Source organism: Montipora capricornis, chromosome 8, assembly GCF_036669925.1.
Source record: "Montipora capricornis isolate CH-2021 chromosome 8, ASM3666992v2, whole genome shotgun sequence".
Taxonomy (NCBI): Eukaryota; Metazoa; Cnidaria; class Anthozoa; order Scleractinia; family Acroporidae; genus Montipora; species Montipora capricornis.
In genome coordinates this window covers 21,903,139-21,911,509 of record NC_090890.1, presented here as the reverse complement: position 1 = coordinate 21,911,509, position 8,371 = coordinate 21,903,139, and the positions used below count along the sequence as shown (strand labels likewise).

Genomic DNA, 8,371 nt, shown 5'->3' with positions numbered 1-8,371 from the left:
AACGTCAACTGGACGTTTAGGTCAGACCCCCCCCCCCCCCCCCTCCTTAACTTCCTCTTGAAATTTTGTTGAACTAGAAGTCCTTGTCCGATTCCAGTCGCTACAGCTGATTACGAATATTCACAGGCACTTTACTACAGGGAGAGGTCAACAACTGGTATCAATAAAATTGACTGCTTTAAAAACGTGGCGAGAACTTCATACATAAAACTCTGGTTTCTCATACCTGCACAACTGCATTTTCCTGTTTATCCTATTTGTATCTCCTTCTAAATACAGTATTCGAAGGAAAAGCCAGAATTGCCAGCCCCCATGTTGTTATAAACACATGAAGCCTGTGGTGCATTGGCAATCCATTTTCCCCGTCATGTATGCGTTAATAGAGAGCTTTAGATTCTAGTACAAGAACGACTACGAGGAAGAGATTTTCTCATAAGGCAACAGTGAGCGCGCGAAAAAAAGCGTCATTTTGGCGGGAAAAACGTGATGCCGCCGTCATTTTAGTACGAGTTTTTGTAAAAATGTCGTGGAATCAAAACAACAACACATTAGCAGTTTTGGCATTTTTTAGTGAGCAAAAAGGCTCAGTTACCAGCTGACTGAGCTTAACTGAGCAACCTATACTGCTAACAAAGAGTAAGATTAAGCGTACGGGTTATAAATTTCCTTAGTATTTTCGCTAAAAACGGGCAGTCAAAACTCGTACTCGTTCTCGTCTTCGTCCTAGAATCTAAAGGTCCCTATTCTTTCGCTACTATGAAACCGCGAGCTTTCTTTTCAGTTCGGCGATGTCAAAACAACTAACCTTGTTCGGAACAACCAGACTGTGAAAGAAACTAAACGCGCATGATACCTGATCTACAAAGACCCAGTATCTAAGTATGAAAAGTTTATCGCGCGTTTTCTTTTTTTCGGCGAAACAAAGGCCAAGGTCTTGCAAAGGTAAGTGTTGCAAAGAAAAATGGCGACATCTTTAGGATACAGTAAAAAAGTGCACAATGTAAAATGTAGAATTTATGGTGACTAAGGACAGAGTTTAAAAGATTACAATTTACATTCTTTTCTTGTTAAACTTGCCCTTCTTTCTCTTCAATATTGTGACACGTGTTCTAAAAATGTGCCAGTTTGCTACTGTTCAAAAGTGCATCGCACTAACGTCCACGGTCTAAACGTCTAGTTGACGTTAAGCGGGGACAAAGTGAATACGTCGACGGCCCCTTACTTTCTGAAAGTTTCCATTGGACGAGAAATGACCAGAACAAAAGTGCATTCTATGTTATGACATGTGATGGAATTTATGAAGAGACATTTATTAAAACTTCACTTGTCCAACGGACGACTTTGGAGTTATTATATACTCGTCCGGAGGAGATATTCATCGTCTGGGACGACCGGACAACCCCGAATGTGGATCCCTCCCCGATGTTATGGTCTGTCCTCTGTGGTATATGGAGGGTTAACGCTCGGAGATATATATTAGGGACCTTAAGAAAGGACGAAACGACCACGGCTGCGAGAGCGTTGTCTATAAATAAATTATTATTTCCCGTTAGTGTTATAATTTTGCTATTACTCCAAGTCGCTCGGCATGGAAAGTGTGTGTCTTGCCTCTTGAGCGAGCACTTTCCCGCCATTTATCTCATCCTCAAGCCTGGACCCCCAGCATCGAATCTTGCGGGTAGACCCGTTGTTGGGCTCCCGCAACGGGATCTTGTGAGCAAAACAAACATGGTGGACATGTGGACGTTCAGTTGTGATGGATTAGTGTACATTGTTTCGGTTTTAAGCGGTTTTTGTTTTCTATCGAAAATACTATTGAAAAGAAAGGAAATTTTTGTGCCTAAAATGTTTCTATGGGACTTTGAAAGCCATGAAAGACTCGGATTTTATTTTTTTTCTGCTATCGGCTGCCGCTGCGGGATGTCGGAGCGCAAATTCTGATCAATCTTAATCATGGACCCGTCTGAGGACGTAAGGGATGCATTAACGAGAGAAAACTACTGCTGTTTTGAAGGTAAGTAAACGAAGTTTATTTTTGTTATTAAAATCTAAGCAAAAAAGCTCACGGATCTTTAAGTTTACAAGCTCGCGAAGCTACACTGTACGCTAAGGGCTTCCCCAAGTTTAAATCCGAAAGCAAGTCGGTTTTTGCTGGAGGTCTTATCTTGTTTAAGCCTCTGAAATTATCCTCTTTTCACTTTACCACATAATTGTGGATCGCGAAATTGCTTTTCTCTGACAAAAAGGTATAACGACCAGTTTTTAATAAAGCAATTTGTTGTCTGATTAACATGCAAATTCTCTTTGCAATGTATCAAGTATTTTGAGAGAATAAATAAGAGAATACACTAGTCAATCATCAATTGCAATGGTGAAGGATCACGATACGTTTTTCCATAATTTAATGTATGAATTTTCTCGTGTTTAATGTTCATGTTAAAATCTAAAAGCATCCTCAAATAAGCTTTAATGCAGATGATTTTTTTTGTGTTAGAGACTGCTACTACATTTTGTAAAATTTAATGTAAGATTGATCAGTGCTTGTTTTAAAAGTGGGCAAACAAAGAAGAAGTCCACATTACATTACTCTACGTGTAAACCTGTTAGCTTTAAAATTTTTGTTGTAAAAACACAAATTGAAAAGTGTTAGCCCATCAGGTTAATTCTAAAAACTGTAGTAGACTAAAAACTATTTTATAAATTAAGTGAAGTGGTTGTCTTATTAATCAATTAATCTAACAAGTCCTTTGGAACTAATTTCATGTTTGATACTGAAATGGTTTGATTACTATCTACAATGTCTGTACAGTTATTTACACCATAATTATACATGAAAATATAAAGTGTAATATCTTAGAAAACATGTACGGTGATGTTCCATGACTCAAGTAGCTTCAGTGCTATTTTCTTTTTTTTGTTTAATGCACTGAACTCATCATCACTCACATAATCAGTGTTATTGGGCAGTCTACCGTGCATTGTCAAAAAAGCTTCATCCCATTGTTTTAGCTCCTCACCAACATTCCGTAGTTCTCTTAAAACTGCTGTTTGCACTTTGCTTAGAACTGTGTCATACTTCTTTCGATAGAAGTGTGCTTTTGGGTTTTTCATGACTGTTTGTTTTAATCGTTCTATTTCAGAAACGTCTGGTATTTTGCCTAACACTAGCTCTAGGGCTTTTGCTGTCTTTGACTGGGTTTCCTTTCCTTTGTCCTGTACTTTTCTTTTTTTGTTAGTTGGCTCAACGGGGCATTCATTTTCACAAGCTGTAGCAATACTTTCTTGCATGAGCCAATTCTTGGCATAAAGAACGTAGAGTGATAACGCTTTCAGTTAAATATAAACTTTTCCTGGCCTATTTTATTCTTTGACCTAAATTCACTCCTCAATATTTCCTTGGTACTTTTGCGTATTTGCCTATTCTCGGCTACCCTGCTCAAGCATATTAAGGCATGACCCAAATCCTTGTCCTGGACCCCCAGCATCGAATCTTGCGGGTAGACCCGTTGTTGGGCTCCCGCAACGGGATCTTGTGAGCAAAACAAACATGGTGGACATGTGGACGTTCAGTTGTGATGGATTAGTGTACATTGTTTCGGTTTTAAGCGGTTTTTGTTTTCTATTGAAAATACTATTGAAAAGAAAGGAAATTTTTGTGCCTAAAATGTTTCTATGGGACTTTGAAAGCCATGAAAGACTCGGATTTTATTTTTTTTTCTGCTATCGGCTGCTGCTGCGGGATGTCGGAGCGCAAATTCTGATCAATCTTAATCATGGACTTCTGAAAACGTTATGGGGTGTTTCATTGTCATGTAATTCCTGTCGCTCTAATTCTTTCTCATCACTTGTAGTGTCCTCAGCTATTTCCAAATCTTCTTGTTGATCTTCAAGGATTACTTCAAGTGTAGTCTCCCCTTGATCTTCACAGATTTCTGGATTACTACATGTATCTGCTTCAACTTCAGAAATAAGAGAAATCATGTCGTCATCACAATCTGTGCAGGCTGTCATCTGTCCAGTATTAAGGCATGGCCCATTCTCTGGTTCAAGTGTCTGTTGCAGTTCACCTGTATTTCCCCTCTGGAAAGTGAGTTTTCCATCTTTATCTCTTATTTTGTAAAGTGGAAGATTATCTGGCTGGGAGGCACATTCCCTCCAGGTCTCTTCCAGATACTTGTGGATTTGACTGATATTGTTGGATCTGAAGTGGTGAAGATGAGGTCCTTCTTCTCTGTTGTTTGGCTGGCCTGGTGCATCAAAAAATTCAACAGAACCATCCTCCTTCCATTTCCACCACACTTCAGGTCCAGGTTTAAGGAAATCAGCAATCTTGGAGAGATGTGCCTGCCATAAGCTAGACTTCTTTGTCATGAAATCCTTAGTTATAACTGTGTTGAATGGCTGGGGCAGTCCTTTTGCCAGGTGGGAGATCTCTTCCTCTTGATTGGAAAGGGCTGTTAGACTGTTTGTTTCTGCTGCCATTGCATCTTCAGCTTGAATGTGCAGGTAGGCATTTGGCACAAGATCTTCTACTTGCTTATTCCAGGTTTTCCTGGTGATGTCTTCTATTCTGTCAAAATACCTTTCAAAGAGCTCCGCACAAATGGAGGGGAGACAGACTAGCCTGTACAGCAGTGGAGCATGATCTACAGCACCATGGTAGTAAATGCCACACAACTTTCGTTGGGTTAGCTGCTTTGGTGGGATTAGTTGCCTTTGGATGGCTTGCCCATGTCTGAACGAGATGTTGTACAGCCGCAGCACTGACCTTGGACTTCTTTTGTCATCATTTTCATAGTACATACTCATCATTTCACAAAAAAGGAGAAGGATTTCTTTTTCATTGTTGCTTAAGAGATTTTCATTTGCCATTGCAATTGTTACTTTCAGTAGGCCTCTGCGGTAATCTGTTGCTCGAAGTTTGTCCTTGTTTAATGCTAAGGTGGTAATTTCCTTGAACAGTAGTAGTGCTTCGACATTAGTCATGTGTAGAGGTAATTCTGTGAGGATGTTTGCAATGTGATTAAGGCAAGTGTGAAGAGGTTCAAAAAAAAGTACTTCATAATCTTGAAGGTTAAGTTCCTCAAGTGTATGTTTCTGTGATGCAAACAACAGGGCAGGTACTCGGCTTGCGCCTCTCAGCAAATCTGTTAATCTTTCTTGAAGATCTTTTTTGTTTCCACTGGTGTCAACTCCCCTTGATGTTAATTCTTCTCAGAGCTGATCAACTTTGAGGGATTTAAAGGGACATGCGGCATCTGATTTTCCAAACTTTCCTTCCAGTACCAAGGTTTGTTTTTCCTCTAGGTTACGGTACTGTTGCTAAGCCATGTACTGATAATCCGCTGCACGTCTCATGTCACCATTGCAACCTGAGCAGCCAAAGTGTCCACCTTTTTGTGTGCCATCCTCAAACTCAACAGCTGGGTTGTCCCCGTTCATGAATCTCATTTTTTCTTCAATACCTGTGCCATGAACTGCTGTTAAGGATACATGCAGCTGTTTTAAGCACTCTCTACGTGTTGGCACAAATGCTAGCTGATCAGCATCTTTCGCTCCTGAGGCACCCAGCATGTAAAGATGTGGAGCTTCTATAGTAGACTGAACATCTATGGCTTTTCCATTACTCTTTTGCATGTACTCTTGGCTAGTAAGATGTACAGCAGGATCATAGATTTCTCTAAGCAGGAACAACATAAATCCTGCACCTGCTATGCTAGAATGGTCATGCCATATTAGCCAGTGTCGGGTTCTTTCACTCTTTTTTAGCTGCTTGCAGAGTTCATCGTGTGTCATAGCAGTGGTTTGTTCATGAAGAGACTTGAGTCTTGCCTCAAGCTGCTGGGTGGTCATGTTGGCATACTCTTCATCGCTTCTCAATCTCAGGAGATCACTATGTCTTTTCGCACTTTCTTCAAAGACTTGACTAAGAGGGTACTTTCTTGCTGAGACTTTGCATACTTTCTTTTCAATTTTGCCTTCTGAAGTGAGAACAACTTTTGTATACTCAGTGTTGAGAACAGGAGTTCCGAGATTAAACTTCCCCGAAGCTATTCTTTCTTTAATATCCACCCTAAGTTTCTGGTTATTTCTTGGCACAGGCACTGACACTCTTCCACCAACTTGTTTTTTCAGGGCTCTTCTCACTCTACTTTTTCCTAAAAGTTAAAAGAGGTTCTTTAAGTAAGGTGCATGGTGACGACAATGTGGGTGGACATTCAGTCTGGATAGGTCATTCTCTTGATAGATTTAACGTAACTTTTCTTTACTATAATGGGAACAAGTTGGGAGACTTTAAGTTATGTTTACATTTAAAAGTACAATATTCAGTTTTGTAAGAAAAGAAAGAGTGAGCGCTATTTCACCATATCAGTTGCCTTCGTTTCAACTTCTTTTAACTACTTTAAAGCATTATTGACATTTTTTAGAGGAAAAGTGTACAAGTTTTCTGTTCTTTGACTTTGGTTGTTTTTACATGTATGTACAGTAATTTTATGTGATTTTAATCAACATTTTTATACCATAGTAGGCGTCTATTAACTAGATAGACCTCAAAAGAGAACTAAATGCTAGTTTACCTTCAGTAGGCTTTTCAAAGGGGGTTATATCCACTCCTTTTGATTTCAGAAATTCCTTTAGTATTTGGCCTCCATCAGGTGGTGTTGCTTCACTTGATTTTCCCCTAATATTGTACGCTTTTGCTTTTTCAGACCAGCTTACTGGTTTGTGAGGCCACTCTGTCACATCATCCAACAACTGTTCTAAATTTCCAGTGACATCTTTTGGGATATGAGAGCGATCTTTCATTCCAGGTGGGGTTTTTTCAAGCCTTGATTTTTCTTCGTGTAATGTTTCAAATGACTGATAGGTGCGTTGCTTTGCTCTTGCGGCCAAGGATGTTCTTTGAGCAAGGTGAGCATCCACATCAGTGTGATTCCAAATTGCCTCGACAGTACCTTTAAATTCGCGCTGGTTTTCAAGCTTCTGTTTCTTCTTTTCATAAGCACTTTGCTTTACCTGGAGGTTTAATTGCGGTACAGCAAGGAGCACTTCACTAAAAGGCTTACCTAGATTTTCTTTGCAAGTGTTGTCGTAGGTGGAAAATATCATTTCTCCAACAGCTTTAAGTTCTCCTTTAGACGGTTGAGCCTTTTTAGGGATGTGTTTTGTAGATTTGTTTTTTATGTCGCTGAAAGGGCCTCTATATTTATGGCAGTTTTTCTTGCTTTCAGGAAATGTTTCACTAACAGAGGCATGGAAGCTCTTACAGCATTTGCACTTTTGAAGGCTGTGTAGATTTCTTCGAAGCTCCGTTGTCTTTGCCCATTTCGTAGTAGAGAATTGTGTGAGATATGCTTGCCTTTCGGATGGTTTCCTCCAGTGCGATATTTTGCCGTCAATGATTTTGTAGCTTTTCAAGAAGGCAACTGTTGATGTGATTTAAGTTTTTCTTTTCAGTATAATAATTTACGTTTTGCTAGCTGTTATTATGTGCGAAATAAATTTGATCTTTTCGCTGTACAAACCATAAAGTGGTACTTATATTTACCTTTGTCCATTAGAAGAGGTTTATAGTCTTGGAACTGTTCGATGTAGAGTCTAAACCTCTCTTCAAGTAAACGTTTCTTAAAGTGAGACGGTGTCTCATCATAATCACGAGTGATTTTTTTTAAAGCTGTTGCTTTGGTCTCCCAAAGGAAGACTCTTGCAAACCCACAGCAAACTCTATCCGTCATTTTGAAAGTACCGCCAAAATATACGGAATCTCGTTTGCGTATAGTATCAGGTGTCATCTGGAGCCCGCGCAAATTATTTGAAATGTATTTAGGAACTCTAATTTGCACGAAGTGCGCTTTAACAAAAAAAGAGTGACTCACAAACGATCGTTCCGCAGCACTCGACTCTATTATGAAAACTTGCTTATTATTCAGCATCATCCGAGTACAACGTTTTGAAACTAATGCTAGTGGCTTAAGTTAGTCTTTTTGTAAGATATTAAATGTTTTCTCCTTGGTGAACGTGTCTTAAATTGACAACAACTGATCACTTTCTGTCCGCCATCTTTGTTTTGCCTTCAAATCTGGCTTTCTCATTGGCTTACGGCTTAACATAGGAGTCCTCTGTTCATCTCGATAGCGGATTTCACCCATTTGCTTAGTGTCCAGACTTCTTCAAAGAATCAAGACCACGGCTGTTTGCAACAAAATGGCGCCCATTCTAATTGCTGTGTAGTACGATATTTTGAATGCGAACGGGCCGCCGAATTCATCAAGTCCTAGAAAAATCATGACAATTTGAAAGGGTCATAAGGTTCTTCTATTCATTTCTGTCCTGAATGGACGAATATAGCTTAAAATGACAGAACAACATT

The 8,371-nt window shown here is 39.6% G+C and overlaps 1 long non-coding RNA gene across 1 annotated transcript; it reads left to right on the top strand.

Annotated features, from left to right (window-relative positions):
• Nucleotides 1-1,820: 1,820 nt before the first annotated feature.
• Nucleotides 1,821-7,521, top strand: LOC138060532 (uncharacterized). Its single transcript, XR_011134375.1, has 3 exons — nucleotides 1,821-2,014; nucleotides 6,711-6,812; nucleotides 7,233-7,521. It is a non-coding gene; the product is annotated as an uncharacterized lncRNA (long non-coding RNA).
• Nucleotides 7,522-8,371: the final 850 nt, after the last annotated feature.